Source organism: Oncorhynchus masou, unplaced genomic scaffold (genome assembly GCF_036934945.1).
Source record: "Oncorhynchus masou masou isolate Uvic2021 unplaced genomic scaffold, UVic_Omas_1.1 unplaced_scaffold_1129, whole genome shotgun sequence".
In the NCBI taxonomy this organism is placed as follows: domain Eukaryota; kingdom Metazoa; phylum Chordata; class Actinopteri; order Salmoniformes; family Salmonidae; genus Oncorhynchus; species Oncorhynchus masou.
Window position 1 is genome coordinate 175,501 of NW_027001031.1, and position 27,000 is coordinate 202,500.

Consider the following 27,000-nt stretch of genomic DNA (forward strand, 5'->3'; position numbering starts at 1 on the left):
ACAGTTATAATGTGGAAACAAAACAGTGGACACCGTGTAAACGTGTACTGGGTGTGTCTCTACAGTCTTGGCATGGTGCTGACCAGAGGGCACGGAGAATACATCTTCATTGGGAATGTGTCTGTTCGGGAAGGTAAGTCGTCTGTCTCACCTGAACAACAAACGCTGCAGTATAACTACTAAACCAGGGTGTTATAACTTGTTTTCATCCACAGGCCTCTGCAGGGTGTTATAACTTGTGTCCATCCACAGGCCTCTGCAGTATAACTACTAAACCAGGGTGTTATAACTTGTGTCCATCCACAGGCCTCTGCAGTTTAACTACTAAACCAGGGTGTTATAACTTGTTTCCATCCACAGGCCTCTGCAGTTTAACTACTAAACCAGGGTGTTATAACTTGTTTTCATCCACAGGCCTCTGCAGTATGACTACTAAACCAGGGTCTTATAACTTGTTTACATCCACAGGCCTCTGCAGGGTGTTATAACTGGTTTTCATCCACAGGCCTCTGCAGTATAACTACTAAACCAGGGTGTTATAACTTGTGTCCATCCACAGGCCTCTGCAGTTTAACTACTAAACCAGGGTGTTATAACTTGTTTTCATCCACAGGCTTCTGCAGTATAACTACTAAACCAGGGTGTTATAACTGGTTTTCATCCTCAGGCCTCTGCACTATAACTACTAAACCAGGGTGTTATAAGTTGTGTCCATCCACAGGCCTCTGCAGTTTAACTACTAAACCAGGGTGTTATAACTTGTTTCCATCCACAGGCCTCTGCAGTTTAACTACTAAACCAGGGTGTTATAACTTGTGTCCATCCACAGGCCTCTGCAGTTTAACTACTAAACCAGGGTGTTATAACTTGTTTTCATCCACAGGCTTCTGCAGTATAACTACTAAACCAGGGTGTTATAACTGGTTTTCATCCTCAGGCCTCTGCACTATAACTACTAAACCAGGGTGTTATAAGTTGTGTCCATCCACAGGCTTCTGCAGTTTAACTACTAAACCAGGGTGTTATAACTTGTTTCCATCCACAGGCCTCTGCAGTTTAACTACTAAACCAGGGTGTTATAACTTGTTTTCATCCACAGGCCTCTGCAGTATAACTACTAAACCAGGGTGTTATAACTTGTTTTCATCCACAGGCCTCTGCAGTATGACTACTAAACCAGGATGTTATAACTGGTTTTCATCCACAGGCCTCTGCAGTATAACTACTAAACCAGGGTGTTATAACTGGTTTTCATCCACAGGCCTCTGCAGTATAACTACTAAACCAGGGTGTTATAAAACCAGGGTGTTATAAATTTGTTTCCATCCACAGGCCTCTGCAGTTTAACTACTAAACCAGGGTGTTATAACTTGTTTTCATCCACAGGCCTCTGCAGTTTAACTACTAAACCAGGGTGTTATAACTTGTGTCCATCCACAGGCCTCTGCAGTATAACTACTATACCAGGGTGTTATAACTTGTGTCCATCCACAGGCCTCTGCAGTATAACTACTAAACCAGGTGTTATAACTTGTGTCCATCCACAGGCCTCTGCAGTATAACTACTAAACCAGGGTGTTATAACTGGTTTTCATCCACAGGCCTCTGCAGTATAACTACTAAACCAGGGTGTTATAACTTGTGTCCATCCACAGGCCTCTGCAGTATAACTACTAAACCAGGGTGTTATAACTGGTTTTCATCCACAGGCCTCTGCAGTATAACTACTAAACCAGGGTGTTATAACTTGTGTCCATCCACAGGCCTCTGCAGTTTAACTACTAAACCAGGGTGTTATAAGTTGTTTTCATCCACAAGCCTCTGCAGTTTAACTACTAAACCAGGGTGTTATAACTTGTTTCCATCCACAGGCCTCTGCAGTTTAACTACTAAACCAGGGTGTTATAACTTGTGTCCATCCACAGGCCTCTGCAGTTTAACTACTAAACCAGGGTGTTATAAGTTGTTTTCATCCACAAGCCTCTGCAGTATAACTACTAAACCAGGGTGTTATAACTTGTTTCCATCCACAGGCCTCTGCAGTTTAACTACTAAACCAGGGTGTTTTCATCCACAGGCCTCAATGACCTGATGCAGCCAGATGTGTCCATCGCAAATGAGTGGTGAGTGTCTGACGAATCAGTCTCTCTCCCTATTCTTTCACTCACCAGCAAGCAATGACCTGACTGGTACACTATTACTGGTGTGTGTGTGTGTGTGTGTGTGTGTGTGTGTGTGTGTGTGTGTGTGTGTGTGTGTGTGTGTGTGTGTGTGTGTGTGTGTGTGTGTGTGTGTGTGTGTGTGCAGTGTGTGTGTGTGTGTGTGTGTGTGTGTGTGTGTGTGTCTACAGGACCTACTGTGAGACAGATATTGACCCTCACCACCGCAAGCTGACCCAGCTCCAGGCTGTGTTTCGATACCTCACAGGGAAGGAACCTGATCTGGAGTGTGAGCCACCCGCAGTACATTCAGATATTAACACACCATTTCAGAAAAGAGCCTTCGATTGACCTTTAACAGGAATCTCATTCATGGTCTATAGGTGATGAGGAACTGTTGAGACAGACTCTGTTTGATGCTGTGGTCACAGCCCCCATGGAGGCTTACTGGACAGCAATGATGCTCGACCCATCTGGGTAATTACCATGGATACTACAATACCACACTAGTACACAACCACACCACTACACTAATACACTACCACACCACTACACTACTATACTATTACACTACTACACTACTACACTACTACACTACTATACTACTACACTACTACACTACTACACTACCACACTACTACACTACCACACTACTACACTACTACACTAATACACTACCACACCACTACCCTACTATACTATTACACTACTACACTACTACACTACTATACTACCACACTACTACACTACTACACTACCACACTACTACACTACTACACTACCACACCACTACACGACTACTCTACTACACTACCACACCACTACCCTACTATACTACTACACTACTATACTACTATACTAATACACTACTACACTACCACACTACTACACTACTATACTACCACACTACTACACTACCACACTACTACACTACTACACAACCACACTACCACACTACTACACTACCACACTACTACACTACCACACTACTACACTACCACACTACTACACTACTACACTACTACACTACCACACTACTACACTACTACACTACCACACTACTACACTACTATACTACCACACTACTACACTACCACACTACTACACTACTATACTATTACACTACTACACTACTACACAACCACACTACCACACTACTACACTACTATACTACTACACTACTACACTACCACACCACTACACTCTATACTACTACACCACTACACTACCATACTACTATACTACTACACTACCACACTACTACACTACTATACTATTACACTACTACACTACTATACTACTACACTACTACACTACCACACTACTACACTACTACACTACTACACTACCACACTACTACACTACTATACTACCACACCACTACACTACTATACTATTACACTACTACACTACTACACTACTATACTACTACACTACTATACTATTACACTACCACACTACTACACTACTATACTACCACACTACTACACTAACACACTACTACACTACTATACTATTACACTACTACACTACTACACAACCACACTACATTTACATTACATTTAAGTCACTACCGCACTACCACACGACTACACTACTATACTACTACACTACTACACCACTACACTACTACACTACTGTACTACTACACTACTACACTACCACACTACTATACTATTACACTACTACACTATTACACTACTACACTACTACACTACTATACTACTACACTACCACACTACTACACTACTATACTACTACACTACCACACTACCGCACTACCATAATACTACACTAGCACACTACTCCACCACTATACTACTACACTACCATACTACTATACTACTACACTACCACACTACCACACTACCATACTACCAAACTACCATACTACTACACTAACACACTACTACACTACTATACTATTACACTACTACACTACTACACAACCACACTACATTTACATTACATTTAAGTCACTACCGCACTACCACACGACTACACTACTATACTACTACACTACTACACCACTACACTACTGTACTACTACACTACTACACTACCACACTACTATACTATTACACTACTACACTACTATACTACTACACTACCACACTACCGCACTACCATAATACTACACTAGCACACTACTCCACCACTATACTACTACACTACCATGCTACTATACTACTACACTACCACACTACCACACTACCATACTACCAAACTACGACACTACCACACTACTACACTACCATACTACTACACTACCACACTACTATACTACTACACTACCACACTACCACACTACTACACTACTACACTACCACACTACCACACTACCACACTACTATACTACTACACTACCACACTACAACACTACTATACTACTACACTACCACACTACTATACTACTACACCACCACACTACCACACTGCCACACTACTACACTACCACACTACTACACTACTATACTACTACACTACCACTCTACCACACTACTATACTACTACACCGCTACACTACCACACTACCATACTACTACACTACCACACTACCACACTACTATACTACTACACTACCACACTGCTACACTACTACACTACCATACTACTATACTACTACACTACCACACTACCACACTACTATACTACCATACTACTACACTACCACACTACTATACCAGTACACTACCACACTACCACACTACTACACTACCACACTACCACACTACTACATTACTACACTACCACACTACCACACTACTACACTACCATACTACTACACTACCAAACTACTATATACTACTACACTACCACACTACCACACTACCACACTACTATACCAGTACACTACCACACTACCACACTACTACACTACCACACCACGACCACACAAACACACTACTACACACTACCACACTACTGCACTACCACACTACTACACTACCATACTACCACACTACCATACTACTACACTACCACACTACCACACTACCATACTACTACACTACCATACTACTACACTACTATACTATTACACTACTACACTACTATACTACTACACTACTACACTACCACACTACTACACTACTACACTACTACACTACCACACTACTACACTACTATACTACCACACCACTACACTACTATACTATTACACTACTACACTACTACACTACTATACTACTACACTACTATACTATTACACTACCACACTACTACACTACTATACTACCACACTACTACACTAACACACTACTACACTACTATACTATTACACTACTACACTACTACACAACCACACTACATTTACATTACATTTAAGTCACTACCGCACTACCACACGACTACACTACTATACTACTACACTACTACACCACTACACTACTACACTACTGTACTACTACACTACTACACTACCACACTACTATACTATTACACTACTACACTATTACACTACTACACTACTACACTACTATACTACTACACTACCACACTACTACACTACTATACTACTACACTACCACACTACCGCACTACCATAATACTACACTAGCACACTACTCCACCACTATACTACTACACTACCATACTACTATACTACTACACTACCACACTACCACACTACCATACTACCAAACTACCATACTACTACACTAACACACTACTACACTACTATACTATTACACTACTACACTACTACACAACCACACTACATTTACATTACATTTAAGTCACTACCGCACTACCACACGACTACACTACTATACTACTACACTACTACACCACTACACTACTACACTACTGTACTACTACACTACTACACTACCACACTACTATACTATTACACTACTACACTACTATACTACTACACTACCACACTACCGCACTACCATAATACTACACTAGCACACTACTCCACCACTATACTACTACACTACCATGCTACTATACTACTACACTACCACACTACCACACTACCATACTACCAAACTACGACACTACCACACTACTACACTACCATACTACTACACTACCACACTACTATACTACTACACTACCACACTACCACACTACTACACTACCACACTACCACACTACTATACTACTACACTACCACACTACAACACTACTATACTACTACACTACCACACTACTATACTACTACACCACCACACTACCACACTGCCACACTACTACACTACCACACTACTACACTACTATACTACTACACTACCACTCTACCACACTACTATACTACTACACCGCTACACTACCACACTACCATACTACTACACTACCACACTACCACACTACTATACTACTACACTACCACACTGCTACACTACCACACTACCATACTACTATACTACTACACTACCACACTACCACACTACTATACTACCATACTTCTACACTACCACACTACTATACCAGTACACTACCACACTACCACACTACCACACTACCACACTACTACATTACTACACTACCACACTACCACACTACTACACTAACATACTACTACACTACCAAACTACTATACTACTACACTACCACACTACCACACTACCACACTACTATACCAGTACACTACCACACTACTACACTACCACACTACCACACGACCACACAAACACACTACTACACTACCACACTACTGCACTACCACACTACTACACTACCATACTACCACACTACCATACTACTACACTACCACACTACCACACTACCATACTACTACACTACCATACTACTACACTAACATACTACTACACTACCACACTACTACACTACCACACTACTACACTACCACACTACTACACTACTACATTACTACACTATCACACTACTACACTACCACACTACTACACTACTACACTACCACACTACCGCACTACCACACTACTACACTACCATACTACCACACTACTATACTACTACACTACCACACTACCACCCTACCATACTACTACACTACCATACTACTACACTACCACACTACTACACTACCACACTACTACACTACTACATTACTACACTACTACACTACTATACTATTACACTACTACACTACTACACAACCACACTACCGCACTACCACACTACTACACTACTATACTACTACACCACCACACTACCACACTGCCACACTACTACACTACCACACTACTACACTACTATACTACTACACTACCACTCTACCACACTACTATACTACTACACCGCTACACTACCACACTACTATACTACTACACTACCACACTACCACACTACTATACTACTACACTACCACACTACTACACTACCACACTACCACACTACTATACTACCATACTTCTACACTACCACACTACCACACTACTATACTACTACACTACCACTCTACCACACTACCACACTACCGCACTACCACACTACTACACTACCATACTACCACACTACTATACTACTACACTACCACACTACCACACTACCATACTACTACACTACCATACTACTACACTACCATACTACTACACTACCACACTACTACACTACCACACTACTACACTACTACATTACACTACCACACTACTACACTATCACACTACTACACTACTACACTACCACACTACCGCACTACCACACTACTACACTACCATACTACCACACTACTATACTACCACACTACCACACTACTACACTACCATACTACTACACTACCACACTACTACACTACCACACTACTACACAACTATACTATTACACTACTACACTACTACACAACCACACTACCGCACTACCACACTACTACACTACTATACTACTACACTGCCACACTACTACACTACTATACTACTACACTACCACACTACCGCACTACCATAATACTACACTAGCACACTACTACACTACTATACTACTACACTACCATACTACTATACTACTATACTACCACACTACTACACTACCACACTACTACACTACTACATTACTACACTACCACACTACTACACTACCACACTACTACACTACCACACTACCGCACTACCACACTACTACACTACCATGCTACTATACTACTACACTACCACACTACCACACTACCACACTACTACACTACCCCACTACTACACTACTACATTACTGCACTACCACACTACTACACTACCACACTACTACACTACCACACTACTACACTACTACACTACCACACTACCGCACTACCACACTACTACACTACCATACTACCACACTACTATACTACTACACTACCACACTACCACACTACTACACTACCATACTACTACACTACCACACTACTACACTACCACACTACTACACAACTATACTATTACACTACTACACTACTACACAACCACACTACCGCACTACCACACTACTACACTACTATACTACTACACTACTACACCACTACACTACTACACTACTGTACTACTACACTACTACACTACCACACTACTACACTACTATACTATTACACTACTACACTACTACACTATTACACTACTACACTACTACACTACTATACTACTACCCTACTATACTACTTTACTACTACAACACTGCACTACTATACTACTACACTACCACACTACTACACTACTATACTACTACACTACCACACTACCGCACTACCACTACACTAGTACACTACTACACTACTATACTACTACACTACCATACTACTATACTACTATACTACCACACTACTACACTACCATGCTACTATACTACTACACTACCACACTACCACACTACCATACTACCAAACTACGACACTACCACACCACTACACTACCATACTACTACACTACCACACTACCACACTACTACTACTACACTACCACACTACCACACTACTACACTACTACACTACCACACTACCACACTACTATACTACTACACTTCCACACTACCACACTACTATACTACTACACTACCACACTACAACACTACCACACTACTATACTACTACACTACCACACTACTATACTACTACACCACCACACTACCACACTACCACTACTACACTACCACACTACTACACTACTATACTACTACACTACCACACTACTACAATACTATACTACTACACTACCACACTACCACACTACTATACTACTACACTACTACACTACCACACTACTATACTACTACACTACCACACTACTATACTACTACACTACTACACTACCATACTACTATACTACTACACTACCACACTACCACACTACTATACTACCATACTACTACACTACCACACTACTATACCAGTACACTACCACACTACCACACTACTACACTACCACACTACCACACTACCACACACTACACTAACACACTACTACACTACCACACTACCAAACTACTATACTACTACACTACCACACTACCACACTACCACACTACTATACCAGTACACTACCACACTACCACACTACTACACTACTACACTACTACACTACCACACGACCACACGGACACACTACTACACTACCACACTACCGCACTACCACACTACTACACTACCATACTACCACACTACTATACTACTACACTACCACACTACCACACTACCATACTACTACACTACCATACTACTACACTACCATACTACTACACTACCACACTACTACACTACCACACTACTACACTACTACATTACTACACTACCACACTACTACACTACCACACTACTACACTACCACACTACTACACTACCATACTACCACACTACTATACTACCACACTACCACACTACCACACTACCATACTACTACACTACCATACTACTACACTACCACACTACTACACTACCACACTACTACACTACTACATTACTATACTACCCCACTACTACACTACCACACTACTACACTACCACACTACTACACTACCACACTACCACACTACTACACTACCACACTACCACACTACCACACTACTACACTACCACACTACTACACTACCACACTACCACACTACAACACTACCACACAACCACACTACCACACTACCACACTACTACACTACCACACTACCGCACTCACCGCACTACCATACTACTACACTACCATACTACCACACTACTATACTACTACACTACCGCACTACCACACTACCATACTACACTACCATACTACTACACTACCACACTACTACACTGCCACTACTACACTACTACATTACTACACTACCACACTACCACACTACTACACTACCACACTACTACACTACTACACTACCACACTACTACACTACCACACTACCACACTACCACACTACTACACTACTACTCTACCACACTACCACACTACCACACTACCACACTACTACACTACCACACTACTACACTACCACACTACTACACTACCACACTACCACACTACTACACTACTACACTACTACACTACCACCCTACCACACTACTACACTACACTTGCACAGTACCACACTACCACACTACCACACTACCACACTACTACACTACTACACTACCACACTACCACACTACTATACTACTACACTACCACACTACTACACTACCACACTACCACACTACTATACTACCATACTTCTACACTACCACACTACCACACTACTATACTACTACACTACCACTCTACCACACTACCACACTACCGCACTACCACACTACTACACTACCATACTACCACACTACTATACTACTACACTACCACACTACCACACTACCATACTACTACACTACCATACTACTACACTACCATACTACTACACTACCACACTACTACACTACCACACTACTACACTACTACATTACTACACTACCACACTACTACACTATCACACTACTACACTACTACACTACCACACTACCGCACTACCACACTACTACACTACCATACTACCACACTACTATACTACCACACTACCACACTACTACACTACCATACTACTACACTACCACACTACTACACTACCACACTACTACACTACTACACAACTATACTATTACACTACTACACTACTACACAACCACACTACCGCACTACCACACTACTACACTACTATACTACTACACTACTACACCACTACACTACTACACTACTGTACTACTACACTACTACACTACCACACTACTACACTACTATACTATTACACTACTACACTACTACACTATTACACTACTACACTACTACACTACTATACTACTACCCTACTACACTACTTTACTACTACAACACTACACTACTATACTACTACACTGCCACACTACTACACTACTATACTACTACACTACCACACTACCGCACTACCATAATACTACACTAGCACACCACTACACTACTATACTACTACACTACCATACTACTATACTACTATACTACCACACTACTACACTACCACACTACTACACTACTACATTACTACACTACCACACTACTACACTACCACACTACTACACTACCACACTACTACACTACTACACTACCACACTACCGCACTACCACACTACTACACTACCATGCTACTATACTACTACACTACCACACTACCACACTACCACACTACTACACTACCCCACTACTACACTACTACATTACTGCACTACCACACTACTACACTACCACACTACTACACTACCACACTACTACACTACTACACTACCACACTACCGCACTACCACACTACTACAATACCATACTACCACACTACTATACTACTACACTACCACACTACCACACTACTACACTACCATACTACTACACTACCACACTACTACACTACCACACTACTACACAACTATACTATTACACTACTACACTACTACACAACCACACTACCGCACTACCACACTACTACACTACTATACTACTACACTACTACACCACTACACTACTACACTACTGTACTACTACACTACTACACTACCACACTACTACACTACTATACTAGTACACTACTACACTACTACACTATTACACTACTACACTACTACACTACTATACTACTACCCTACTATACTACTTTACTACTACAACACTGCACTACTATACTACTACACTACCACACTACTACACTACTATACTACTACACTACCACACTACCGCACTACCATAATACTACACTAGTACACTACTACACTACTATACTACTACACTACCATACTACTATACTACTATACTACCACACTACTACACTACCATGCTACTATACTACTACACTACCACACTACCACACTACCATACTACCAAACTACGACACTACCACACTACTACACTACCATACTACTACACTACCACACTACCACACTACTATACTACTACACTACCACACTACCACACTACTACACTACTACACTACCACACTACCACACTACTATACTACTACACTTCCACACTCCCACACTACTATACTACTACACTACCACACTACAACACTACCACACTACTATACTACTACACTACCACACTACTATACTACTACACCACCACACTACCACACTGCCACACTACTACACTACCACACTACTACACTACTATACTACTACACTACCACTCTACCACACTACTATACTACTACACCGCTACACTACCACACTACTATACTACTACACTACCACACTACCACACTACTATACTACTACACTACCACACTACTACACTACCACACTACCATACTACTATACTACTACACTACCACACTACCACACTACTATACTACCATACTTCTACACTACCACACTACTATACCAGTACACTACCACACTACCACACTACTACATTACTACACTACCACACTACCACACTACTACACTAACACACTACTACACTACCACACTACCAAACTACTATACTACTACACTACCACACTACCACACTACCACACTACTATACCAGTACACTACCACACTACCACACTACTACACTACTACACTACTACACTACCACACGACCACACGGACACACTACTACACTACCACACTACCGCACTACCACACTACTACACTACCATACTACCACACTACTATACTACTACACTACCACACTACCACACTACCATACTACTACACTACCATACTACTACACTACCATACTACTACACTACCACTACTACACTACCACACTACTACACTACTACATTACTACACTACCACACTACTACACACACCACTACTACACTACCACACTACTACACTACCATACTACCACACTACTATACTACTACACTACCACACTACCACACTACCATACTACTACACTACCATACTACTACACTACCACACTACTACACTACCACACTACTACACTACTACATTACTATACTACCCCACTACTACACTACCACACTACTACACTACCACACTACTACACTACCACACTACCACACTACTACACTACCACACTACCACACTACCACACTACTACACTACCACACTACTACACTACCACACTACCACACTACTACACTACTACACCACCACACTACCACACTACCACACTACTACACTACCACACTACCGCACTACCGCACTACCATACTACTACACTACCATACTACCACACTACTATACTACTACACTACCGCACTACCACACTACCATACTACTACACTACCATACTACTACACTACCACACTACTACACTGCCACACTACTACACTACTACATTACTACACTACCACACTACCACACTACTACACTACCACACTACTACACTACTACACTACCACACTACTACACTACCACACTACCACACTACCACACTACTACACTACTACTACCACACTACCACACTACCACACTACCACACTACTACACTACCACACTACTACACTACCACACTACTACACTACCACACTACCACACTACTACACTACTACACTACACTACCACCCTACCACACTACTACACTACACTTGCACAGTACCACACTACCACACTACCACACTACCACACTACTACACTACACTTGCACAGTACCACCACTCTCTGTGGTCACATGGACAGGCCTACCAGACAGACATGATGTTCAATCCATCTGGGTTGGTAACAGTGCTGTAACATACCATGCTGCCAATACATCCCATATTTATTATCTGTTGATAAATGTTCTACATCCTTGTTTAGATTTGAATGGATGTCTGGTTTTCAGCTGTAGTGTTACTGCCCCTCCTTGTCTCTCCTCTGTGTGTTCAGTATGGACGAGGGGGTGGAGACTGCGTTCCTGGGCACCCGGTCTGGTCTGATGAGGGTCACCAGATACGTGGGCATTGAGAAACGTGTTGCCAAGTAAGTCAGACCTGCAGTACTGGAACACACTGGGTTGTCATCTGTTGGTTTACTGGGTTGTCTCTGCTGTACATAGGTGGCTACATTTATTACATTCAGAGAGTGGGAGAGTGAGTTGGTGGGTGGGTGGGTGGGTGGGTGAGTTGGTGGGTGGGTGGGTGGGTGGGTGGGTGGGTGGGTGGGTGGTGGGTGAGTTGGTGGGTGAGTTGGTGAGTTGGTTGGTGGGTGGGTGGGTGGGTGGGTTTTGAGTTGGTGGGTGGGTGGGTGGGTGGGTGGGTGGGTGACTGAGTGAGTTGGTGGGTGAGTTGGTGAGTGAGTGACTTGGGGGGTGAGTTGGTGAGTGAGTGAGTGAGTGAGTGAGTGAGTGAGTGAGTGAGTGAGTGGGTGGGTGGGTGGGTGGTTGAGTGAGTGAGTGAGTGGGTGAGTGGATGGGTGATTGAGTGGGTGATTTGGTGAGTGAGTTGGTGGGTGAGTGAGTTGGTGAGTGAGTGAGTTGGTGGGTGGGTGGGTGAGTGAGTGAGTGAGTGGGTGAGTGGGTGAGTGGGTGAGTGAGTGAGTGGATGGGTGATTGAGTGGGTGATTTGGTGAGTGAGTTGGTGGGTGAGTGAGTTGGTGAGTTGGTGGGTGGGTGGATGAGTGAGTGGGTGGGTGAGTTGGTGGGTGGGTGGATGAGTGAGTTGGTGAGTGGGTGGGTGGATGAGTGGATGAGTGAGTGGGTGGGTGAGTTGGTGGGTGGGTGGATGAGTGAGTGAGTGAGTGAGTGAGTGAGTGAGTGGGTGGGTGGATGAGTGGATGAGTGAGTGGGTGGGTGAGTTGGTGGGTGGGTGGATGAGTGAGTGAGTGAGTGAGTGAGTGAGTGAGTGAGTGAGTGAGTGAGTGAGTGAGTGGGTGGGTGGGTGAGTTGGTCAGTTGGTGGGTTGGTGGGTGAGTCCTTTGTACAGTCAGAAGATACCATGACTGTAGCAGGATGGCTATAAACCACTACCTGCCAAAAGGAGATTTACTCTGTTATTCAGTCTGTCTGTAGAAACTGACTAGTCTTTCTATAGCCTACACTACTCTATTCAGTCTGTGGAGAAACTGACTAGTCTTTCTATAGCCTACACTACTCTATTCAGTCTGTGGAGAAACTGACTAGTCTGTCTGTAGCCTACACTACTCTATTCAGTCTGTGGAGAAACTGACTAGTCTTTCTATAGCCTACACTACTCTCAGAGAGTCTCTTATCTCTCCAGTAACTGTCCTTGTTAGGGCTCTTCAGGACTCTGCCCTGGCAGTGCCCTCTTGCCAGGCAGGGTTTAGGCTCAGAGTGACTAACACCACAACATAATCCCACTAGCTCCTATCAGTCATCTGATTGCTCCCGTTCCTCATTGTGTAATTCTCCTCTGTGAGGGAGAGTTTGGTCCAGCAGCTCTTTGTTGACCTGAACAGGTGTATGTCTAGAGTGTCTACAGGGTCCATTAGGAGACTCTGTGTTTGATGGGTCTGAACATATCAGCCTGGAGTCCCGGACGCCACCCTATTCCATATGGGCAGTACTTTTGACCGGGCCCTATGGACTCTGGTTTAGAGGTAGGGTATTATATATGGACTCTGGTTTAGAGGTAGTGTATTATATATGGACTCTGGTTTAGAGGTAGTGTATTATATATGGACTCTGGTTTAGAGGTAGTGTATTATATAGGCCCTATGGACTCTGGTTTAGAGGTAGTGTATTATATATGGACTCTGGTTTAGAGGTAGTGTATTATATAGGCCCTATGGACTCTGGTTTAGAGGTAGGGTATTATATATGGACTCTGGTTTAGAGGTAGTGTATTATATATGGACTCTGGTTTAGAGGTAGTGTATTATATAGGCCCTATGGACTCTGGTTTAGAGGTAGTGTATTATATATGGACTCTGGTTTAGAGGTAGTGTATTATATAGGCCCCATGGACTCTGGTTTAGAGGTAGTGTATTATATAGGCCCTATGGACTCTGGTTTAGAGGTAGTGTATTATATAGGCCCTATGGACTCTGGTTTAGAGGTAGGGTATTATATAGGCCCCATGGACTCTGGTTTAGAGGTAGTGTATTATATAGGCCCTATGGACTCTGGTTTAGAGGTAGTGTATTATATAGGCCCCATGGACTCTGGTTTAGAGGTAGTGTATTATATATAGACTCTGGTTTAGAGGTAGTGTATTATATAGGCCCTATAGACTCTGGTTTAGAGGTAGTGTATTATATAGGCCCTATAGACTCTGGTTTAGAGGTAGTGTATTATATAGGCCCTATGGACTCTGGTTTAGAGGTAGTGTATTATATATAGACTCTGGTTTAGAGGTAGTGTATTATATATGGACTCTGGTTTAGAGGTAGTGTATTATATAGACCCTATAGACTCTGGTTTAGAGGTAGTGTATTATATATAGACTCTGGTTTAGAGGTAGTGTATTAAATAGGCCCTATAGACTCTGGTTTAGAGGTAGTGTATTATATATGGACTCTGGTTTAGTGGTAGTGTATTATATAGGCCCTATGGACTCTGGTTTAGAGGTAGTGTATTATATAGGCCCTATGGACTCTGGTTTAGAGGTAGTGTATTATATATGGACTCTGGTTTAGAGGTAGTGTATTATATAGGCCCTATAGACTCTGGTTGAGAGGTAGTGTATTATATAGGCCCTATGGACTCTGGTTTAGAGGTAGTGTATTATATATGGACTCTGGTTTAGAGGTAGTGTATTATATAGGCCCTATGGACTCTGGTTTAGAGGTAGTGTATTATATATGGACTCTGGTTTAGAGGTAGTGTATTATATAGGCCCTATAGACTCTGGTTTAGAGGTAGTGTATTATATAGGCCCTATGGACTCTGGTTTAGAGGTAGTGTATTATATATGGACTCTGGTTTAGAGGTAGTGTATTATATAGGCCCTATAGACTCTGGTTTAGAGGTAGTGTATTATATAGGCCCTATGGACTCTGGTTTAGAGGTAGTGTATTATATAGGCCCTATAGACTCTAGTTTAGAGGTAATGTATTATATAGGCCCTATGGACTCTGGTTGAGAGGTAGTGTATTATATAGGCCCCATGGACTCTGGTTTAGAGGTAGTGTATTATATATGGACTCTGGTTTAGAGGTAGTGTATTATATATATACTCTGGTTTAGAGGTAGTGTATTATATAGGCCCTATAGACTCTGGTTTAGAGGTAGTGTATTATATAGGCCCTATGGACTCTGGTTTAGAGGTAGTGTATTATATAGGCCCTATAGACTCTAGTTTAGAGGTAATGTATTATATAGGCCCTATGGACTCTGGTTGAGAGGTAGTGTATTATATAGGCCCCATGGACTCTGGTTTAGAGGTAGTGTATTATATATGGACTCTGGTTTAGAGGTAGTGTATTATATATATACTCTGGTTTAGAGGTAGTGTATTATATAGGCCCTATAGACTCTGGTTTAGAGGTAGTGTATTATATAGGCCCTATAGACAATGGTTTAGAGGTAGTGTATTATATATGGACTCTGGTTTAGAGGTAGTGTATTATATAGGCCCTATGGACTCTGGTTTAGAGATAGTGTATTATATATGGACTCTGGTTTAGAGGTAGTGTATTATATAGGCCCTATAGACTCTGGTTTAGAGGTAGTGTATTATATAGGCCCTATTTACTCTGGTTTAGAGGTAGTGTATTATAAAGGGATTAGAGTAGCATTTGGGACCCAACCGTTTGATTTGAAATTTGTTTTGAAAGCGAACTTGCCGACTCTGCAAAATGGAGAGTCCCTCTTACAGCGCTGGTGGACAGGGATGGCCGAGTTATTGCTCTTATTGCTGAGGGACGTGTTTGTGTTGTTTCTTTTGTGGAGATATTACCCCTTCAATTGATATTACCTATAGCCCCTTGACTTGATATTACCTTCAGAAATATGCTCCTGTGGACTATCATCCCCCTCTAGTGGGTGATGAAGGTACTGCCGGGTCCACTGGCGGTTGGTGGAACCTTACTTTGGGAGGACAGGCTTGTGGTACTGGCTGGAGCGACATTAGTTGACTGGTATCACATATATCAATCACATGGTTTCCATGTGTTTGAGGCCGTTCCATTCGGCATCACTCTGTCATAGGAAATAAAGTCACAGTAAACACTACAGTTGTGGAAACATATCTTGTCTGCAGGACAGGGTAAGTTAAGCCACCTACACATGTCTGTACGGAATGAAATATTACCACTACCAGTTTAAAACCTTATCTTTATTTCTTAAACACAATTCGTCACAATTGCTTTTTGTTGTTGTCTTTTTGTGCATCTTTTAACACAGGCTTAATACCTAACAAACACTTTGTGATTTGTAATCACTTTTAACACAGGCCCTGTTGTTACCTCATATCCCAGAGATAGTACCTTGCATTACGCCTGGGAAGAAAACACTTCAATTTGATCAATTTACCTCATGGCCATTGGCTCAATTTACCCCAAGGCAGACATTGTGACTATATTTGCCCACACAGCTACAGCTACAATGATGACCTTTCATGCCAGGTTTAGGACCTCATATTGAACCTTATATAGACCCCAACTGATGTATAGAACAATCCTAAAATGATCTACTTTGTTGTAGATACAAGCATTATGAAACCTACTGTATAGCAACACATTCATTTGACTTGGGGAAAGTCTGTATTTTTGACCTCCTGTAATTTCCTTACCCCTTTTTCCATGTGGTTTCTTCCTTCACAGACTCCGTGAAATGAAGACCTCTTCCTAAATATTTGGTTAAATTATTCATGTGGTGTATTGTTTCCTAGAAACAAGGGTGGCTCAATTTACCCCTTTGGCTCAATTTACCCCTTTGGCTCAATTGAACACATGGCTCAATTGACCACATGACTCAATTTACCCCTTTGGCTCAATTTACCCCTTTACTCAATTTACCCCTTTGGCTCAATTTACCCCTTTGGCTCAATTTACCCCTTTGGCTCAATTTACTACATGGCTCAATTTACCACATGGTTCAATTTACCCCTTTGGTTCAATTGACCCCTTTGGCTCAATTTACCACATGGCTCAATTTACCACATGGCTCAATTTACCACATGGCTCAATTTACCCCTTTGGCTCAATTTACCCCTTTGGCTCAATTTACCACATGGCTCAATTTACCACATGGCTCAATTTACCCCTTTGGCTCAATTTACCCCTTTGACTCAATTTACCCCTTTGGCTCAATTTACCACATGGCTCAATTTACCCCTTTGGCTCAATTTACCCCTTTGGCTCAATTTACCACATGGCTCGATTTACCACATGGCTCAATTTACCCCTTTGGCTCAATTTACCACATGGCTCAATTTACCACATGGCTCAATTTACCCCTCTGGCTCAATTTACCCCTTTGGCTCAATTTAACACATTGATCAATATACCCCTTTGGTTCAATTTAACACATGGATCAATTTACCCCTTTGTCTCAATTTAACATATGGATCAATTTACCCCTTTGGCTCAATTTAACACATGGATCAATTTACCCATTTGGCTCAATTTAACACATGGATCAATTTACCCCTTTGGCTCAATTTAACACATGGATCAATTTACCCTTTGGCTCAATTTAACACATGGATCAATTTACCCCACTCTCCCCTCTACACACTGCTTCAACAACACATTGTTCTTCTGACATGGTTGCTTTCTGAATCTGGCTAACTCTCTGTATTTTACCACGTACCCCCCACCCCTTCTTGTGACCTGTGACCCTCCCAACTCCTGTTTCCAGACCAAAGGTGTTCTCCAAGTCAGTACATGACAGAAAATGACCTGATTTTGGTTCATTTTGGTCTTAAAGGTTTATTTTCGTTGCAAAAGCAAGCTTCAATGGACCAGCTTCTGCATCTCTATCCCTTGCAGAAGCAAAGCTTTTAACTAGGACCAAGACAGTAGATTATAATCCTGTAGATCCTATCCCAGCGATAATGCCTTGCATTAAACACGGTAAGAAAACCCTTCAATTTGCTCAACTTGCCATTGGCTCAATTTACCCCAAACATTTGGACTATATTAGCCCACGCAACTACAGCTATAAGGATGGCCTTTCATGCCAGGTTTAGGTCCTCATATTAAAGTTTATATAGAACCCAACTGATGTATAGAACAATCTTAAAATGATCTACTTTGGTTTAGTTAAAGCTTTTAACTAGTACTGAGACAGCAGATTATAATCCTGTAGGTCATTTTAACTAGGACCAAAACAGTAGATTATAATCCTGTAGGTCATTTTAACTAGGACCACGACAGTAGATTATAATCCTGTAGGTCATTTTAACTAGGACCAAGACAGTAGATTATAATCCTGTAGGTCATTTTAACTAGGACCAAGACAGTAGATTATAATCCTGTAGGTCATTTTAACTAGGACCAAAACAGTAGATTATAATCCTGTAGGTCATTTTAACTAGGACCAAAACAGTAGATTATAAAACTGTAGGTCATTTTAACTAGGACCAAGACAGTAGATTATAATCCTGTAGGTCATTTTAACTAGGACCAAAACAGTAGATTATAATCCTGTAGGTCATTTTAACTAGGAGCAAGACAGTAGATTTTAATCCTGTCGGTCATTTTAACTAGGACCAAGACAGTAGATTATAATCCTGTAGGTCATTTTAACTAGGACCAAAACAGTAGATTATAATCCTGTAGGTCATTTTAACTAGGACCAAGACAGTAGATTATAATCCTGTAGGTCATTTTAACTAGACCAAAACAGTAGATTATAATCCTGTAGGTCATTTTAACTAGGACCAAGACAGTAGATTATAATCCTGTAGGTCATTTTAACTAGGGCCAAGACAGTAGATTATAATCCTGTAGGTCATTTTAACTAGGACCAAGACAGTAGATTATATAATCCTGTAGGTCATTTTAACTAGGACCAAGACAGTAGATTATAATCCTGTAGGTCATTTTAACTAGGACCAAGACAGTAGATTATAATCCTGTAGGTCATTTTAACTAGGACCAAGACAGTAGATTATAATCCTGTAGGTCATTTTAACTAGGACCAAGACAGTAGATTATAATCCTGTAGATCCCAGCCTGCCTTCCTCGCTCTGCACTGGCTTCTTGCTTTACAATTGATTTCAACATTTTGGCAACACTTTATGAAAGCTTTCATTAAAAAGCCTTTTAAATGCTTAGAGATGTTTACAAATGCTCATAAATGTTTTTTATATATATATTTTATTGATTACTTAAATCAATAAGTAATAATTGTAACGGTGTTACACCCAATTCTGACCCCTCACAGGAAATTCCTGTCTCCGTCGGACAAGGAGAACATCTTTACGATGGACCACTTCCCGTGTGGTATCGCCGCGCTGCAGAGTACCCCGCCGGCAAGTTCCTGTACTACATCCCCAAAGAGGACACCAGAGGTAGAGACTACTTTCTCTCTGCTCCGCCACACACTGTTGTGATTGTCTTGTAACAGTACAATAACCACCTTATTAATACCCATATGGAGTCTGGGACAACAACTGAACCAGGAGTAGGGACTACTTTCTACTTTCAGAGGTAGGGACTACTTTCTACTTTCATAGGGACTACTTTCTACTTTCAGAGGTAGGGACTACTTTCTACTTTCAGAGGTAGGGACTACTTTCTACTTTCATAGGGACTACTTTCTACTTTCAGAGGTAGGGACTACTTTCTACTTTCAGAGGTAGGGACTACTTTCTACTTTCAGAGGTAGGGACTACTTTCTACTTTCAGAGGTAGGGACTACTTTCTACTTTCAGAGGTAGGGACTACTTTCTACTTTCAGCGGTAGGGACTACTTTCTACTTTCAGCGGTAGGGACTACTTTCTACTTTCAGAGGTAGGGACTACTTTCTACTTTCAGAGGTAGGGACTACTTTCTACTTTCAGAGGTAGGGACTACTTTCTACTTTCAGAGGTAGGGACTACTTTCTACTTTCAGAGGTAGGGACTACTTTATACTTTCAGAGGTAGGGACTACTTTATACTTTCAGAGGTAGGGACTACTTTCTCTCTGTTCTCCCACTCTGTCGCCAGGGCAAATTGGCCAGTTAATCAATAAATGCCATTAAGCGAAGATTTGTATCCAAAAGGATGAAAGCGCCATGCTCTACCAACTGAGCTACAGAGGATCAATAGCTGTCAGGTTTGTGATTGTCTTGTCAAAGTAAAATAACCACCTATTACAATGTCCTTGTGGAGTTTAAATAAACTGAATAGTAACACCAAAGGTAGGGACTACTTTCTCTCTGCTCCCACGCAGATACAGTCGCCATGGCAACCCCCTTCCTAGCAACCGCCAGCAGCGACAGACAGCGAGCCCCTTTATCTAGGCAGTCTCCCGAGTGGCACCCTATTCCCTATGTAGTGCACTACTTTTGTCCAGGGTTCACAGAGAGCCATAGGGAATAGGGTAGCATTTGGGATCCATATTTACTCTCTAAACATTATTCACCTTAGTGGCTGTGGTGAATTTCCAGTTTTATAAACCCAGACACGATCAATAGCTTTCCTGTTTGTGATTGTCTTGTGACAGAACAATAAGCACCTAATACAGAGAGACAGTCTGTCTGGGACTAAAGCACAGCAGTGCAGGGAGATTTAACATCTATTCTGTCTGGTGCGACGGCAGGGTGTATGTGTAGGTGGGTCACAGCCCTAATCATGATCATCACATGTAAATCCTTCTTTGTGAAATTGTCGGTTGGGGATCTTAGTATGTTGGTAGGACATTACCCATGGTATGAGGGTATAAACAGTCAACTCTATTAAAGCACTTTAACGTGGTGGCCTCTGCCGTGTCCCTGTGAGGCCACTGAAAGAGTCCTGGTCTGGTGTCCCCATCAGATGTGTTCATGGACCATAATGTCCCCCAGTGTAGTTGTGTGATGTGGTGGCCACTGAAAGAGTCCTGGTCTGGTGTCCTCATCAGATGTGTTCAGGGACTATGAGGAGGACCACAGCGCCACCTCCAGCCCGGATGACCTTGCGCAGGAGGACGAGGAGGGGTATTTCAGTTAAACAGCCCGTCTCTACCTGGCTCCCCTACCGGCATGTCTCACAGTCCCTTCTCTCTCTCTCTCTCTCTCTCTCTCTCTCTCTCTCTCTCTCTCTCTCTCTCTCTGCCTTTCTCTCTTTCTCTCTCTCTCTTCTCTCTCTCTCTCTCTCTCTCTCTGTCTCTCTCTGCATGAGTCCTCTCTACATTGTGTAGGCTGTAGTGTCACTGTTCGTAGCAGAGCTGAACTGCATGGTCTTGTTGTGAAGTCAGTAATATAGCTCTCCATCTTCTCTCCTGACGTCTTTGGGATGATGAATGTGGGCGGGGGAGGGCACGGATAGTCAAGGAGGAGATGAAGGACATTTCATTATGTGTCTCTAAGTACATCGCTTAGAGTAGGAACTTACCATTTCATCTAGTAGACAGCCAGACAGACACTTGTGTTAGACAGTGGGTTGTCTCTGCTGTAAGCAGATAGACAGACAGACCGACAGACAGACAGACAGGCAGACAGACAGACACTTGTGTTAGACAGTGGGTTGTCTCTGCTGTAAGCAGATAGACAGACAGACCGACAGACAGACAGACAGACAGACAGACAGACAGACAGACAGACACTTGTGTTAGACAGTGGGTTGTCTCTGCTGTAAGCAGATAGACAGACAGACAGACAGACAGGCAGACAGACAGACACTTGTGTTAGACAGTGGGTTGTCTCTGCTGTAAGCAGATAGACAGACAGACAGACAGACAGACAGACAGACACTTGTGTTAGACAGTGGGTTGTCTCTGCTGTAAGCAGATAGACAGACAGACCGACAGACAGACAGACAGGCAGACAGACAGACACTTGTGTTAGACAGTGGGTTGTCTCTGCTGTAAGCAGGCCTGGGGAGCCTTGGCATTCAACCATGTAGTGTCTGTCTCTACTGACATCCCTGCAGCTCAATGTCTGATATCTATCCCCCCGGGAGACAGTACAGACGGACGGATGGGCAGACAGATAGACGGGCAGACAGACAGATAGACGGGCAGGCAGACAGATAGACGGGCAGGCAGACAGATAGACGGGCAGGCAGACAGATAGACGGGCAGGCAGACAGATAGACGGGCAGGCAGACAGATAGACGGGCAGGCAGACAGATAGACGGGCAGGCAGACAGATAGACGGGCAGGCAGACAGATAGACGGGCAGGCAGACAGACAGACGGGCAGGCAGACAGACAGATAGACGGGCAGGCAGACAGATAGACGGGCAGGCAGACAGATAGACGGGCAGGCAGACAGATAGACGGGCAGGCAGACAGATAGACGGGCAGGCAGACAGACAGATAGACGGGCAGGCAGACAGATAGACGGGCAGGCAGACTGATGACGGGCAGGCAGACAGATAGACGGGCAGGCAGACAGATAGACGGGCAGGCAGACAGATAGACGGGCAGGCAGACAGATAGACGGGCAGGCAGACAGATAGACGGGCAGGCAGACAGATAGACGGGCAGGCAGACAGATAGACGGGCAGGCAGACAGGTAGACGGGCAGGCAGACAGACAGGTAGACGGGCAGGCAGACAGACAGGTAGACGGGCAGGCAGACAGACAGGTAGACGGGCAGGCAGACAGACAGGTAGACGGGCAGGCAGACAGACAGGTAGACGGGCAGGCAGACAGACAGATAGACGGGCAGGCAGACAGACAGATAGACGGGCAGGCAGACAGACAGATAGACGGGCAGGCAGGCAGACAGATAGACGGGCAGGCAGGCAGACAGATAGACGGGCAGGCAGGCAGACAGATAGACGGGCAGGCAGGCAGACAGATAGACGGGCAGGCAGGCAGACAGATAGACGGGCAGGCAGGCAGACAGATAGACGGGCAGGCAGGCAGACAGAAAGACGGGCAGGCAGGCAGACAGAAAGACGGGCAGGCAGGCAGACAGATAGACGGGCAGGCAGACAGACAGATAGACGGGCAGGCAGACAGATAGACGGGCAGGCAGACAGATAGACAGACAGATGGACAGACGGGCAGGCAGACAGATAGATGGGCAGGCAGACAGACAGACGGACAGACGGGGAGGCAGGCAGGCATGCAGACAGACATAGCCTTGTAACCAGGGAAACCAGGCATGACACCCTCTTACAAATACAAGCAGTTAACACAGCACCTCTACCCCACAGGGGGTTGGTGGCACCTTAATTAGGGAGGACAGGCTTGTGGTAATGGCTGGACCGGAATCAGTGGAAAGGTATCAACAACATCAGACACATGGTTTCCATGGTTACCAAGGGTTTAATGCCATTCCATTCGCTCCGTTCCAGCCTTTATTATGAGCCGTCCTCCCATCAGCAGCCTCCTCTGATACACACACACACACACACACACACACACACACACTTACAAAACAAATATGACACGCTAGCATTTCATTTACATTGTAAATATTGATTGTAAATAGATGGCTCAGAGCTATTTGGTTGAGTTTCATTGTTCACAACAATATCGCTGATGAATACCAATGAATAGGTCACACACACACACACACACACACACACACACACACACACACACACACACACACACACACACACACACACACACACACACACACACACACACACACACACACACACACACACACACACACACACACACACACACACACACACACACACACACACACACACACACACACACACACACACACACACACACACACACACACACACACACACACACACACACACACACACACACACACACACACACACACACACACACACACACACACACACACACACACACACACACACACACACACACACACACACACACACACACACACACACACACACACACACACACACACACACACACACACACACACACACACACACACACACACACACACACACACACCATGAGGCATCAGTCCCAGAGTCATTCATTGAGACTAATTAGATTTCCTCACAGTGTTTGTATCACGGTAATACAGTGTTATTTCCCTGACAGTGAATGGATAGTTTGCATGAGTGAGTGTTGTCATTCGTGCATCCCAAATAGCATCCTATTTCCTTCACAGTGCACTGCTGTGGACAAATAGCATCCTATTCCCTTCACAGTGCACTGCTGTGGACAAATAGCATCTATTCCCTTCACAGTGCACTGCTGTGGACAAATAGCATCCTATTCCCTTCACAGTGCACTGCTGTGGACAAATGTTTCCCTTCACAGTGCACTGCTGTGGACAAATATCATCCTATTCCCTTCACAGTGCACTGCTGTGGACAAATAGCATCATATTCCCTTCACAGTGCACTGCTGTGGACAAATAGCATCCTATTCCCTTCACAGTGCACTGCTGTGGACAAATAGCATCCTATTCCCTTCACAGTGCACTGCTGTGGACAAATAGCATCCTATTCCCTTCACAGTGCACTGCTGTGGACAAATAGCATCCTATTCCCTTCACAGTGCACTGCTGTGGACAAATAGCATCCTATTCCCTTCACAGTGCACTGC

General features: G+C 43.2%; 1 pseudogene; it reads left to right on the top strand.

Moving 5' to 3' along the window:
* Window positions 1-27,000, top strand: part of LOC135529320 (voltage-dependent calcium channel subunit alpha-2/delta-4-like) — a 102,755-nt pseudogene that overhangs the window by 75,051 nt on the left and 704 nt on the right.